The sequence below is a fragment of the Chiloscyllium punctatum genome, chromosome 37 (genome assembly GCF_047496795.1).
Source record: "Chiloscyllium punctatum isolate Juve2018m chromosome 37, sChiPun1.3, whole genome shotgun sequence".
NCBI lineage: Eukaryota > Metazoa > Chordata > Chondrichthyes > Orectolobiformes > Hemiscylliidae > Chiloscyllium > Chiloscyllium punctatum.
Window position 1 is genome coordinate 40,207,878 of NC_092775.1, and position 15,044 is coordinate 40,222,921.

Sequence of the window (15,044 nt, forward strand, 5' to 3'; positions counted from 1 at the left end):
AGTGTTTTTGATTTGATCCCTGCCCTTCCCTTCACTGTTTGATCACACAGCATTGCCCTTTGATGTGAAGGGCAGTGCTTGTCACTGGCCACTCGGGTGTTTTTCATATATCTGGTGGTGGAAATTGAATAAAGATTCGTGCACCTTGTGTCTTTCACTGTGTCTCACCTGCACACACAGACAATGGGTGCTGGGGAAAAATAAGCACTACCGCAGTTAGGCAGTAGTGTGGGGCTAAATAAAAAGAAAAAGAAAGTGCACCTTTGCCCTGGAAGAAAAGTGAATGGAGTTAGGGAGTGTTACGCCAGCCACCCTACTATCTCAATTAAATAATGATGTGGAGGTGTTTTTAAATGGTGTCCAGAGATATTTGTAACAAGTGCTAAACCGGAGAGCCAGTGCAAACATTCACTAAAGTAATTGCATGCCACGCTTGGAGGGCTATTGTAAACTTTGATTAGAAACCATTGCTTTTATTTATGAAATCTAAATCTATAAAGAATCATTCAAGGAAAAAAAAAAGCAGTGCTCTGAAAGCTAGTGCTTCTAAAGAAACCTGTTGGACTATAACCAAGTCCTAAAGATGTACAACATGGAAACAGACCCTTTGGTCCAACCTGCCCATGGCTGCCAGCATCCGGCCCATATCCCTCCATACCCTTCCGATTCATATAGCCATCCCAAAGCCTTTTAAATGTTGCAATTGTACCAACCTCCACCACTTCCTCTGGCAGCTCATTCTAATAACCAATGTCCTGTACAGCCACAACATGACTTCCCAACTCCTGTACTCAATACTCTGACCAATAAAAGAAAGCATAGCAAATTCCCTCTTCACTATCCTATCTACCACTTTCAAGGAGCTATGAACCTGCACTCCAAGGTCTCTTTGTTCAGCAACACTCCCTAGGATCTTACCATTAAGTGTATAAGTCCTGCTAAGATTTGCTTTCCCAAAATGCAGACTCGCATTTATCTGAATTAAACTTCATTTGGCACTTCTCAGCCCATTGGCCCATATGGTCAAGATCCTGTTGTAATTTGACATAACCTCCTTCACTGTCCACTATACCTCTAATTTTGGTGTCATCTGCAAACTTACTAACTGTACCTCTTATGCTCACATCCAAATCATTTACGCAAATGACAAAAAAGTAGAGGACCCAGCACTGATCCTTGTGGCACTCCACTGGTGTGTGATTTTTAACCTTGTACACGCCAGTCCAACACCGCCATCTCCAAATCATTTATTTGGAGGAAGTGAACAATGTGCAATTTCTATGCCATCACATCAGGAGGACTGGTGGTAATGGAAGTGGATTATAGTTGCTACATTCCAGTTTGCTAGATCCTTCAGGCTGTCATAGTAAGGAATGGAGTTGTGAGATTGGATGTCCGTAAAAGAGAATGATTAGGATCAGGAAACTGGAAATAATTTAACTATTGGAGATATTGAGCGTAGTGGGAAGAGATTGGACACGGGAAGAAAAATTAGCGTCTAATTTGAACTTTACATGAAGAATTAGCGTCTAATTTGAACTTTATATGAAGAACAAATTTAGTCACTTGAATTCAAATTTTAATCTAATAACTTCAGCCCCAGAATCCTAGTCTCCATTATGTTTTTTTTCTCTGGCCAGTATATATCTTATTTTCATGTTTGTATTCTGTCAAGAATGTTTCCTCAGGGCCAATGCCTCTCTAATATTACCACTGCCTTTGCTTTTTGTTCAGTGACAATCTTTGTGTATTAATTTATTTACATTTGCCTTAATTTCTGAAAGGTGAACTTTGCTCCTGTTCTCCACAGCTGCTGTTTATTTCCAATACTTCGAATTTCAGCCTCAGCAGTATTTGGTTTTATTTTCCTATCGCTGCGCATAGGTACAATGTGTAGGCATGCCTTCACTCGAGAGAACACCGCCTTGTTGGAAGACATCTCTGTTAGAAATAAAAACAAAAAAAAGCTGCAAATTCCTAACCAGGTTGGCAGTACCTGTACTGTGAAAATCATACATTCATGTAGAACTCTGAGCTGCATGAATTTATGTAAAACTCTGTTATCTCACTTTTTAGATTAGAATCAATCTAAACATCAGGTCATAGACAGAGAACACAGGGGGCTAACACCTTCAACATATTGTCTAGCTATCAACCATTGTTAACAGCAAAACCGAGAATGCAACTTTTTTAAAAAAAGGGTTTTGTGATTTACACATGAAACAAGTAAAACTATCACTGTATTCTCACAGATGAAAGGTTTAACAGACAATCAGTTTTTCAATGTATAATTTCAGTTACATCACACTGTAAATTTTTGCTATAAATTCTGTGTTACGGTCGAGCCCTCCACAATCACCTGATGAAGGAGCGTCGCTCCGAAAGCTAGTGTACTTCCAATTAAACCTGTTGGACTATAACCTGGTGTTGTGTGATTTTTAACTGTGAAAATCAAAGTTGCAGTTCAATCACCCTGTTACAAATTTCGTTACATTGCGCCCCCTCCCCGCGCGCTTTTCTCTGGGTGCCGCCGCCCATTGGTCCACCAGTGTGCACGTGATTGTCTGGCGGCAGCATACGCATGCGTGTCAGGCAGCGCCTGCCTATATAAGCAGCTGCACGGCTGTCCTCCTTCTTTTGTCACCGGGACCGAGTGAGGTTGGTATGGTGTGCTCGAGACACTGAGCGAACACGCGGCGGCGGCCTACCGCTGGTGGATCCCCCCCACGTGGCCCAGGAGGTGGCTCGGAGCCCGGGGGTGTTTTGTGGGAAATCTTCCGGGTTCGAGTGCGGGAGCTGGGCCCGGCTGGTTCTGTGTGTCGGGCCCGCGGTGCAGCGTAGACCCGCTGCTGCTCTTGGCCGACGTCTGGGTCGCTCTGAACGTGAAGTCAGTCCCGCCGTTTGAGGACTTTGGGGAGGGAGAGCTAAGGCAGCTCGCATGTTGTGAAGGAGGGGCACATTTCGAGATGTTTTCCTGTCAATCTGCATCGTTTTGTCTTGGAGGGTGACACCGAGTTTTAGAACATAGAACAATACAGCACAGAACAGGCCCTTCGGCCCACGATGTTGTGCCGAACTTCTATCCTAGATTAAGCACCCATCCATGTACCTATCCAAATGCTGGTGTTTGGTGATGACCTGAACTTTTTTCCCCATCAGATCGTTAATGTTGACTATGAGTGTTTTCAAAGTCAAACTCTGTCTGATTAAACCAGCTGGTTAGGTAAGGATGTAAGGTTTCTTAGTGAATCCGAAGTGATTTAACAGGTTTTACTTTTCTCCTAGATTTACTTAGGTAGATGTCGCCACTAGTGTTGCCAGATCGAATCGTGGGGTTCAGGATGTTCCAGGTTGGTCATATTGCTTTTCAAGTTGCACTTAACTAGGTGTTCGTTTCTATGAAAGGATTGTTACACTAGATTAGATATTTGTGGTATTTGACAGAGTAGTATGTTGAAAGCTTGATGTCAAATAACCTAAGCTGGTGTATGACTGCTGACTTTGTCCACCCTCGTTCAACTCCAGCACTTGCACACTACCTCTGAAATGCCTTGCTAAGGTGTTTGGTTAGAATGAATGTTCCTTGCTTAGGCACTTTGTTTTGAGGTGATACTTTTAATGTTATACTCTGAGAGCTACTATGTGCTCTTGGGCAACTTCAAATTAAATCCCACGTCGCATCACAAATGCGAACCATTTGATGTATAGATTTGTGAAAGAGATTATCCTTAGGCCAGTTAACTGAGAATATTTGCTTTGCCGCATGGGTTTAGTCGATCCTTATTCTTTGTTGCTGTTTTCTAAAAGCTAAAGTACGTAGGAGTCTATTTCCAATGTCCGACCAGGACAAGAAGTCCATTGTGCCACCCAGCCAAGCATTGCCTCATGTGCAGCAATTAATGTGCTAGAAAGTTGCTGTTAATGTAGAAATAAAAATCACTTTAAGCAAGTGCAGTTGAGGAAGGTGAATGCATGAGTTTAGGGAGTTGAAGGAAGAGGTAAGGAGGTGTAAGATTTGGTTTTGGTTTTCCTATAAATTTTGGGAAGGTGAACGTTACCCATGATGTGAAATGTGAGCCAGAATGATGCGATGGGGAATGTATGGGGCTGTGTTGCAATTAAGGGGACAGTAGGAGCGTAAGAAAGTAGAGAGCTTAGAGTCTTCAGTATAATTTCGTTTCAGTGGAATCAGGATGTGAAATCGCTAGTGGTAATTTTTCTGCAATCAGTAACATTTAACGGTGCATTGTATTTTAACTTTTTGGCCGTGGGATGTGGCTATTCTTAGTAGCATTGCAATGGCAGGATAAGTATATTCCTAGTGTGGCAATCTTTAAAAGACTGATCCATGGTTAACTAAGCGGGCAAAGTATTAAATTCTGAAAAAAGACGAGACTGCAATGATGTGTAGATTATGTTCTGTCCAAGTTTTTCAAGGTTCCTAGCTATTAGTGTGAATTAAATCAAATTAGACTTTATTCTTACATAGTATAGTGAAAAGCTTTTATGTCATCTCAAGTGTTACTGGTTCTGCATGCCAGGCTATATTCCAAGTTAAGCACAATGTCATGGGTCTGCAGTTGTCTTGTAGCTCTTTTTGAATTACTAATAACATTGTGCGCATATCCTTTATTTTCTTAGATGGGATGTTGCAGTGGATGTTGGTATGCAGACCGGCAGTGTGGATAACCATGGTATGTAAAGATGTTCAATCTTGAATTATTAATATTTGTATGACTCAGTGAATGATGTAAATTTCTTTCCCCGTCTTATCGATCATGGTGATTTTAACAAAGAAAGCCAAGTGCTTCTGACACTGGAAAAATTGTTTTGTTTTGAGCCAGTGCATCAGTCCACTTCTCTCAATGTGGTGTTTCTTCCTCCAGGCACAAAGTTTTGCAGACCTTGATTGAAATTGGTGCAAATTGCAAATCTGGACTAGGGGTTAGCAAAGACCAGCATAAAGAGGTGGTCATGGGGAATGAAGTGCCATTGAGGTATGTGCCACATTTGAGTGATTTTGTTTTTCCTACCTTTTTTTATTTGCCTAGTAAAGGTGCCATTCACCATGTATTTTTCTTTACAGGATTTGGAGAAATCTGACAGTTTACAGGCAGCTGTCCAGCTTAGTACTGTCTCAGTGCAATTACTACAACAGCATTTTGTTTTGAAGTATTTCAAAAACTTGAATAGTGTTTACCACTAAAGCTCAGTTTTTTTTGTATTAAATGTTAACATGTTGAAGATTGTGTTTACTTTAATTGTCTAATAAACACTCATTAAACTAAATTTGCAGTGTTTGAAAGTTGATTTGTCTGTGATCTGACTTGTTTAGTAATAGGTGAGCTGGCATGATAGCTTATTATATAATTATGGTATATATTGAGTTGAGTACCAAATATCATTATGCACTGACAGTCTATATTTCCATATGCCGCATTGGTCAATTGATGTCCATTTGGATTATTCATGTTTTTTAACTTTTCCCTTAAAAAATTTAAAAACTGCAGATGCTGGAAATAAAACAAATTTAAAATGGCTGAAATTATGGTTCTGGAGAAAGATGAGGGTCCCTCGACCAGAAGCATACACTGCTTACTTTCCAGAGGGTGTCAGGCCTGCTGGGTTTCCCCAGCAATTTCCATATGCATGTTAAAAAGTTTGTTCCCTTAAGTTCTAGGTGTGATTTTAATGAGTAGGATCAAAATAAGGAAATGATTTCCAAATTAGTTTTTCCACTTGAAAGAGTTCTTGCATCCCAAAGCAGTGTGTATAGAAGCAATTGCTACAAAGCATGCTGTAGGACGAGAGCCAAAGGTGTGTGAATGAAGATAATGACAAAATTAGCTGTCAATGCTTGGACTTGAATCGAGCAGATGGCCTTTTCCCTAGTTTGAGTCAGATGTACAGCACAGAAACGGGTCCTTTGGTCCAATTTGTCCATGCTGACCAGATATCCTAACTTAATCTCACTCCATTTGCCAGTATGTGTCCTATATCGCTCTAAACCCTTCCCATTCATATACCCATCTAGATGCCTTTTAAATGCTGTAACTACCAGCCTCCACCATTTCCTGTGGCAGCACACGCCATCTGTGTACCATCCTTTCGGTGAACAAGTTGCCTCTGATTATAGGAGAAAGTGAGGACTGGAGATCAGAGCTGAAAATGTATTGCTGGAAAAGCGCAGCAGGTCAGGCAGCATCCAAGGAGCAGGAGAATTGACGTTTCAGGCATGAGCCCTTCAGGAATGAGGAAAGTGTGTCCAGCAGGCTAACCTAAAAGGTAGGGGGGGGAGGGGTGTTGGAAATGCGATCGGTGGAGAGAGGTCAAGGTGAGGGTGACAGGCTGGGGGCAGAGAGGTCAGGAAGAAGATTGCAGGTTAGGAAGGCGGTGCTGAGTTAGAGGGATTTGACTGAGACAAGGTGGGGGGAGGGGAAATTAGGAAACTGGAGAAATCTTGAGTTCATCTCTTGTGGTTGGAGGGTTTGCAGGCGGAAGATGAGGTGTTCTTCCTCCAACCGTTGTGTTGCCATGGTCTGGCCCTCCAACCGTCGTGCCGTCCCATCTCCACCAAGGATATGCAGGTCCTTGGACCCCTTCCTCCATGACTCCCTCGTCAGGTCCACACCCTCCACCAACCCAACCTCCACTCCTGGCACCTTCCCCCTGCAACTGCAAGAAATGCAAAACTTGCGCCCACACCTCCCCCCTTACCTCCCTCCAAGACCCCAAGGGACACTTCCATATCTGCCACAAATTCACCTGCACCTCCACACACATCAATTGCATCCGCTGCACCCGATGTGGCCCCCTCTATATTGGGGAGACGTTTCAGAACACCTGCGGGACACCCGGACCAACCACCCCCATAGCCCAACACTTCAATTCCCCCTCCCACTCCACCAAGGACATCGCCAGACCATGGCAACACGATGGTTGGAGGAACAGCACCTCATCTTCCTTCTGGGAACCCTCCAACCACAAGGGATGAACTCCGATTTCTCCAGTTTCCTCATTTCCCTCCCCCCACCTTGTCTCAGTCAAATCCCTCTAACTCAGCACTGCCTTCCTAACCTGCAATCTTCTTCCTGACCTCTCTGCCCCCAGCCTGTCACCCTCACCTTGACCTCTCTCCACCTATCGCATTCCCAACGCCCCTCCCCAAGTCCCTCCTCCTACCTTTTATCTTAGCCTGCTGGACACACTTTACTCATTCCTGAAGAAGGGCTCATGCCCAAAACGTCGATTCTCCTGTTCTTTGTATGCTGTGCTTTTCCAGCAACACATTTTTGCCTCCATGATTATAGGGCACACAATCTATAGTAAAACTCTGCCATAAACCTGGTGTGATGTATTGAACAAGTCTTTAATCACTTCGAATGACTTGAAGTTCCAGGACTTGCATATTGAGACCTGCATCCCCACTTAACAGCAATCTTGGTTTGTGCAATACATTACATAAGTTGTATGACTGATCTTTTACTACAAATTGTGTCCTGTAATCCTGCTCCACTCTACCTGACGAAAGAGCAGCACTCCAAAAGTTTGTACTTTTGATTAAATCTGTTGGTGCTTAAACTTTGTCCATCACAGGCATATCCATATCTCTAATATGCCCTCTGGTGGTTATATATGCAATCCATATTTTCATTTGAAAGTACCCAAAATAAGTTATGCTGTTTGTTGGGCTATGCAGCAATATTTGAGTTTAATGGAGTAGAACTTTGACTGATTAGTTTTTTAATCTTGGATTTCTCATGGATTTAACAAAGTAGATAGTGAAAACTTGTTTCACTGTGTTGTGGGAAAACAAGGCCTCTGGTAAATCAATCCTACTTAATGTTTTTTGAGTTGAACTATCAGTCAAGCATCTGAAATCTGTCTAGGATATTTTGCTCTGCACAGTCAATGAGGGCTCTTAATTGGTATGAAGGCTGCCTTTATCTGAGATAAAGCGTACCTGGCCGATATCCCTCCAAACCCTTCCTATTCATATACCCATCCAAGTGCCCCTTAAATGTCGCAATTGTACTAGCCTCTACCACTTGCTCTGGCAGCTCATTCCATACACCTACCACCCTCTGCCTGAAAAAGTTGCCCCATAGATCTCTTTTTATACCTTTCCCTTCTTACCCTAAATCTATGCCCTCTAGTTCTGTACTCCCCGAACCTGGGGAAAAGACTGCCTATTTACCCTATCCCTGCCCTTCATAATTTTGTAAACCTCTGTAAGGTCACCCCTCAGCCTCTGACGCTTCAGGGAAAACAGCCCCAGCCCATTCAGCCTCTCCCTAAAGCTCAAATCCTCTAACCCTGGCAACATGCTTGTAAATCTTTTCTGAACCCTTTCAAGTTTCACAGCACCTTTCCGATAGGAAGGAGACCAGAATTACACGCAATATTCCAACAGTGGCCAAACCGATGTCCTGTACAGCCGCAACATGACCTCCCAACTCCTGTACTCAATACTCTGACCAATAAAGGAAAGTATACCAAACGTCGCCTTCACTATCCTATCTACCTGTGACTCCACGTTCAGGAGCTATGAACCTGCACTCCAAGGTCCCTTTGTTCAGCAACACTCCCTAGGACCCTACCATTAAGTGTATATGTCCTGTTAAGATTTTCTTTCCCAAAATGCAGCACTTCTCATTTATCTGAACTAAACTCCATCTGCCACTTCTCAGCCCCTTGGCCTATCTGGTCCAGATCCTGTTGTAATCTGAGGTAACCCTCTTCGCTGTCCACTACACCTCCAATTTTGGTGTCATCTGCGAACTTACTAACTGTACCTTTTTATGCTTGCATCCAAGTCATTTATGTAAATGACAAAAAGTAGAGGGCCCAGCACCGACCCTTGTGGCACACCTCTGGTCACAGGCCTCCAGTCTGAAAAACAACCCTCCACCACCAAGCTCTGTCTTCGACCTATGAGCCAGTTCCATATCTAAATGGCTAGTTCTCCCTGTATTCCATGAGATGCAACTTTGCTAATCAGTCTCCCATGGGAAACCTTGTCGAATGCCTTACTGAAGTCCATATAAATCACATCTACTGATCTGCCCTCTTTGTTGCTTCCTCAAAAAACTTGAATCAAGTTTGTGAGACATGATTTCCCATGCACAAAGCCATGTTGACTATTCCTAATCAGTCCATGCCTTTCCAAATACACGTACATCCTGTCCCTCAGGATTCCATCCAACAACTTGCCCACCACCGAGGTCAGGCTCACTGGTCTATAGTTCCCTTGTCCTTACCACCCTTCTTAAGCAGTGGCACCACGTTAGCCAACCTCCAGTCTTCCAGCACCTCACCTGTGACTATCGATGATACAAGTATCCCAGCAATCACTTCTCTAGCTTCCCACAGAGTTCTAGGGTACGCCTGATCCGGTCCGGGGGTTTAACCACCTTTATGCGTTTCAAGACATCCAGCACTTCCTCCTGTAATATGGACATTTTGCAAGATGTCACCATCTATTTCCTGACAGTCTATATTGTCCATATCCTTTTCCACAGTAAATACTGATGCAAAATACTTATTTAGTATCTTCCCCCATTTTCAGTGGCTCCGCACAAAGGCTGCCTTGCTGATCTTTGAGGAGCCCTATTCTCTCCCTAGTTACCCTTTTGTCCTTAATGTATTAGTAAGAAAGCTTTGGATTCTCCTTGACTATTTGCCAAAGCTATCTCATGTCCTCTTTTTGCCTCCTGATTTCCCTCTTAAGTATACCCCTACTTCCTTTATACTCTTCTAAGGATTCTCTAGATCTATCTTGTCCATACCTTATATATGCTTCCTTTTTCTTAACCAAACCCTCAATTTCTTTAGTCATCCAGCATTCCCTATACCTACCAGCCTTCCTTTCACCCTGACAGGAATATACTTTCTCTGGATTCTCGTTATCTCATTTTTGAAGGCTTCCCATTTTCCAGCCGTCCCGTTACCTGTGAACATCTGCCCCCAATCAGCTTTCGAAAGTTCTTCCCTAATATCATCAAAATTGGCCTTCCTCCAATTTAAAACATCAACTTTTAGATCTGGTCTATCCTTTTCCATCATTATTTTAAATCTAATAGAATTATGGTCGCTAGCCCCAGAGTGCTCTCCAATTGATACCTCAGTCACCTGCCCTGCCTTATTTCCCAAAAGTAAGTCAAGTTTTACACCTTCTCTAGTAGGTACATCCACATATTGAATCAGAAAATTTTTTTGTACACACTTAACAATGGCGCAGTGGTTAGCACTGCTGCCTCAGAGCCTGAGACCCGGGTTCAATTCCTGCCTCAGGCGACTGACTGTGTGGAGTTTGCATGTTCTCCCTGTGTCTGCGTGGGTTTCCTCCGGGTGCTCCGGTTTCCTCCCACAGTCCAAAGATGTGCAGGTCAGGTGAATTGGCCATGCTAAATTGCCCGTAGTGTTAGGTAAGGGGTAAATGTAGGGGCATGGGTGGGTTGCGCTTCGGCGGGTCGGTGTGGACTTGTTGGGCCGAAGGGCCTGTTTCCACACTGTAATCTAATCTAAATCTAAATCTAATCTAAATTCCTCTCCATCTAATCCCTTCACACTATGGCAGTTCCAGTCTATGTTCAGAAAGTTAAAATCCCCTACCATAATTACTCTATTATTCTTACAGATACCTGAGATCTTACAAGTTTGTTTCTCAATTTCCCTCTGACTATTAAGGGGTCTATAATACAATCCCAATAAGGTGATTCCCCCCTTTCTTATTTCTCAGTTCCACCCAAATAACCTCCCTGGATGTATATCTGGGAATATCCTCCCTAAGCACAACTGTAATGCTATCCCTTATCAAAAATGCCACTCCCCCCTCCTCTTTTGCCTCCCTTTCTATCCTTCCTGTAGCATTTGTATCCTGGAACATTCAGCTGCCGGTCCTGCCCATCCCTGAACCATGTTTCTGTAATTGCTATGATATCTCAGTCCTATGTTCCTACCCATGCCCTGAGTTCATCTGCCTTACCTGTTAGGCCCCTTGCATTGAAATAAATGCAGTTTAATCAATTAGTCCTACCATGTCCCTGACTGCCTTGACTGTTTGACTCGCTTCTGTTAACCGTACCAGTCTCAGATTGATGTCTTTCCTCACTATCTCCCTGGGTCCCATCTCCCCACCTTACTAGTTTAAATCCTCCCGAGCAGCTCTAGCAAATCTCCCTGTCAGTATATTAGTCCCTTTCCAATTTAGGTGCAATCCGTCCTTCTTGTACAGGTCACTTCTACCCCAAAAGAAATTCCAATGATCCAAAAGTGTGAATCCTTCTCCCATACACCAGCTCCTCAGCCATGCATTCATCTGCTCTATTCTCCTATTCCTGCCCTCAGTAGCTCGTAGCACTGGGAGTAATCCAGATATTACTACTCTCGAGGAAGAGTAATGCCATGAAACACAAGATGATGCAAGTGCAGTGAAAGAAGTTGTGATTAATGGAAATTTCTAAAGCAAATGTTTGTGATTTAGTGAGAGACCTGCCCTGTGGTCTGATACTTTATAGACTTCATTGTACTTTAGGATGAAATCTTAAGAACAAGGTATAAAGAAATTTTAAAAAGTTAAACTATTTCGGCCTTCCAAGTATTAAGTGGAACAATAAAGCTTAAAGTTTAAACATTGCAATCTTTCTAAAGTGTTTAGCTGTGTTGGAACTACATTTTCTACAAGGGCTCAATCTCCTTAACTTTGACATGCTTTCCCCACATAGCCCATTTAAGGATCCCTGCTTCAGGGCCACCACCGCTATGCCATCAGGAGCAGCATGCTGGGCCTCCCGCACTGCTGCCAAAGCAACGCTGGCCCAGCATCTATCTCGACTGTATCCTCCCCCTCATTTCAGATACTTCCCACCTACATCTGCACACCCTCCACTTCCAGTTGCCCAGCCCCCACTGCTTTTATCTTCACTATGGACAGCCATACCTCACAAGGATGTTCTCAGGCCTCGACTTCTTTGTCTCCAATAGAACCATCCAGTTCCCTTCCACCAATACCCTCCTCACCCTTAATAACTTTTCATTTAACTCCTCCCATTTCCTCCAAATCAAAGGAGTGGCCATGGGCCCCAGCTAAGTCTGCCTCTTTGTTCGCTATGTTGAACAGCCACATCTTAGTGCCTACACTCTTCCACCGTTACATCAATGATTGTATCGGTGCACCCAAGCTTTCCTGAAGCATTTCATCCACAACTTCCGCTCTGCCCTTAAATTCACATGGTTTACCTTGGACACCTCCCTCCCCTTTCTTGACCTCTCCATTTCCATCTCTGGCAACAGTCTCCAGACGGACATTTACTCTAAACCCACAGACTCCCAAAGCCACCTAGACTACACCTAGTCACATCCATCCTCCCAATTCCTCTACTGCTGCTTGATGAGACATTCCACTCCCAACCATCCCAGATGTCCACCTGTATTCAAGAATATGCTTTCCCCCTGCTGTCTTTCAGACAGCCCTCCACCGCATTTCCATTCTCTGCTCCACTGCTCTATACTTCACCGCGCCCCCCCCCAGCAACTGTAATAAAGACAGGGTTTCCCCCTTGTCCTCATCTACCACCCCACCAGTCTCCACATCCAATGCAGCATCCTTACAACACTTCTCTCAACTCAAATTAGACCTCACCACCAAGGACACCTTCCCCTTCCCACCCCTCTCTCCCTTCCACATTGGGGAGACCAAACAGAAACTCTGCGAGCGTTTTGCCAAGCATCTCAGCTGAGCCTGCAGGGGTTGACTGGGCCCACCAGTCCCTGCCCATTTTAATTCCTCTTTTTGACCTGACAATCCTTGCCTCCTCCATTGCAACAACAAACCAAACTGCAAATTCGAGGAACACCTCATCTTCCACCTGGGAAGCCTACATACCGGAGGACAACATTGAGTTCTCCAATTTCAATTAATCTCATTTCCCAGCCCCTCCCCCTCCCTTCCATTTCTCTAACTGATCTTTCCTTCCAGCTACCAACCAGATTCATTTCTTCCATCGACCAACCAGGTTGGGTACTCTCTACTTGTATTCCTCCCCCCCACCCCCACTGCTTTATCTGCTGCCCAGACCTGAAGAAAGGTTACACCTGAAATGTTGACTTCTCCACCTCCTGATGCTGCCTGACTTGCTGTGATCTTCTAACCTCTTGCTTGTCCATTTTGGATTCCAGCATCTGCAGGATTTTTTTTTGTCTCCTGCACCCATCAGCCCTCCAGGAAGGTCAATTCGGGCCACCCGCATTGCCCACAGGTGCATCCTTCTGCTGGCCGCGGTGCCATCATCACTGTCTTGAAAGCTGGTGCAACCGTCTCAGATCCACCGACATCCAAGTCGTCATGCTCCGGCACCATCTCTCACCACTGCACTCTCAATCACTGCCATCGCGAGCTCCCCACAGGCTCGCTCTCCTCGAGAAGCTGATTGCTGCGACTGTAGGTGCACGTGCTTGTGAGGCCAGGCCTGCACTCATCCTGCTGATGTTGCCAAAGCGGCCTCTGATAAACAAAAAACAGTCAAAGGAGAGTAAAATACATGGGTCGAAACTTAAATAATGGTAATTACTAACGAATAAAGGCAGTCCAAAGGAGGTTTACTAGGTTTATTAGATTGATTCTTTGTATGGATAATTTTTTTAAAGACACAATGGGGTGAAGTTGAAGATAACTAGTTTCCTGCAGTAGAAAATATGTTGTTTTGCAACTGCAGGGAACTTCTGAGAAGCATCAAATTCCATGGTGCTGTTTGTTTCTGTAATGGACCTTTTGTATGTACTTACAGAAGATTTCTAAGAATAAAATATTATTCAAACTTTTAGAATGGAGGGATTGTGTTATGATGAGTGATTGAATAAACTGTGAATGTACTGAACCTATTGAAACATAGAAGATCCTTAGAGGGCTTGAAAGGGTAGATGCAGAGAGGTTATATCCCCTTGTAGGACAGTCTCGGATCAGTGGACACAATCTCAGAATAAGGGGCTGTCCAGTCAGGGCAGAGATAAGGAGGAATGTCTTCTCTAAGAGCCTAATGTATCTGCAGCAGACTGTCGAGCTTTGTTCATTAAGTATATTCAAGGGTCAGAGAGACAAGGGAATCAAGCACTTCCTAATGGGACTTACAAAACTACAGCTAAACAAGTGGTTTTGGGGTTTCAAGAAAAACGAGGTGATCAAGATGTTATAGAATGGATTCCCCTACTGCATGAAAAGCAATCTTAAAGATCTGATCAGCTCCCTTAGCAACCTGCTCCTGGGAATGCAAGTCAATTGATCTAAAAGCACATGTTTGCAGAATGAAAAGTTTCAAAGGGAAAAGAACTAAAGAAGCAGGTATTGCAAATGGGAAACATTGGTGTTTAAACTGATGTATTTATGCGTTGGATGATGTGATGTAGGAATAATATTTCTCAGTTAGGTCCATTTTGCTGAAAGTTGTTTGGATTCAGCTTAAAGCAGAATCAACAATGTTCTACTGGTATCACACAAAGGAAAACTGCAGTCAGTGATTTGCTCTGGGGAGGTGCTACAGGATTCAAGCAGAGCTTATTATGCGCATGAAGGAAAAGAATAATAAATGTTGTTCACTGACATGGGAAGAGAAAAGAATTTTTAAAAATCCCGCCAGCCAATAAAATTCAGCTGATCTGTTTGTTTTGAATACCACATTCACATTGACCCCCAATAATCTTTGACTCCCTTGCTTAACAAAAATCAATCTACCTCCACTTTCGTTACCTTTGGAGTTCCTTCATCTCTGTCCTTGAATGGCAGCCCTCATTCTTAACCTGCCCCCTACTTCTGGATTCACACACAAGAGGAAATGTCCACCTTGTCAAGACCATTCAGGATCTTATACGTTCAATCAAGTCAACCTTTGGTGTTAAAAACTCCAGTAAAGACAAACCCAGTCTGTCCCACCTTTTCTGAATCTCCTCAACATGCTATATCTGTGTCTAATGCTATCCCATCAAGTCAAAATATGCTGGGAGTGCTGATCCATAAAGGTTTACTTATTAAAATATTTGTACTGCCTGTG

At 43.6% G+C, this 15,044-nt stretch overlaps 1 long non-coding RNA gene and 2 other non-coding genes across 4 annotated transcripts; all 3 read left to right on the top strand.

The window, feature by feature from the left end:
* Positions 1–2,639: 2,639 nt before the first annotated feature.
* On the top strand, positions 2,640–5,289 carry LOC140463028 (uncharacterized). 2 transcript variants are annotated; one of them, XR_011954579.1, is made up of 5 exons: positions 2,640–2,658; positions 3,286–3,350; positions 4,642–4,694; positions 4,887–4,997; positions 5,087–5,289. It is a non-coding gene; the product is annotated as an uncharacterized lncRNA (long non-coding RNA). The 2 variants fall into 2 exon arrangements; XR_011954578.1 differs by lacking the exon at positions 2,640–2,658 and having other exon boundaries at positions 2,709–3,350.
* On the top strand, positions 3,120–3,216 carry LOC140463242 (small nucleolar SNORD12/SNORD106). The gene has a single exon (XR_011954648.1). It is a non-coding gene; the product is annotated as a small nucleolar SNORD12/SNORD106 (small nucleolar RNA).
* LOC140463243 (small nucleolar SNORD12/SNORD106) lies at positions 4,736–4,823 on the top strand. The gene has a single exon (XR_011954649.1). It is a non-coding gene; the product is annotated as a small nucleolar SNORD12/SNORD106 (small nucleolar RNA).
* Positions 5,290–15,044: the final 9,755 nt, after the last annotated feature.